Here is a 262-nt window from a genome sequence, read left to right on the forward strand (position 1 = left end):
CATGCCATATATTTTGAATAATTCTAGATTATTTATTTCAACCTTGTAGATCTCAACTTTCATATTGTACTATCATCCATATAAAAATCATAGCTCTAATTTGACCATTTATTGAATAATTATTTTATTTTTTAACTCACTGAGATATGCTAATACTTTGTCAGTTAACTTTTTGAGCTGATATCTTAAGGATGGTTTTAGGCTGAATTGTTCTGTGTTGCATAAATGTTAGTCTGAATACTTGGTCTAACCTGTCTCCTTT

This window comes from Condylura cristata, unplaced genomic scaffold (assembly GCF_000260355.1).
Source record: "Condylura cristata isolate star-nosed mole 26May11 unplaced genomic scaffold, ConCri1.0 scaffold00046, whole genome shotgun sequence".
NCBI classification, from domain to species: Eukaryota; Metazoa; Chordata; class Mammalia; order Eulipotyphla; family Talpidae; genus Condylura; species Condylura cristata.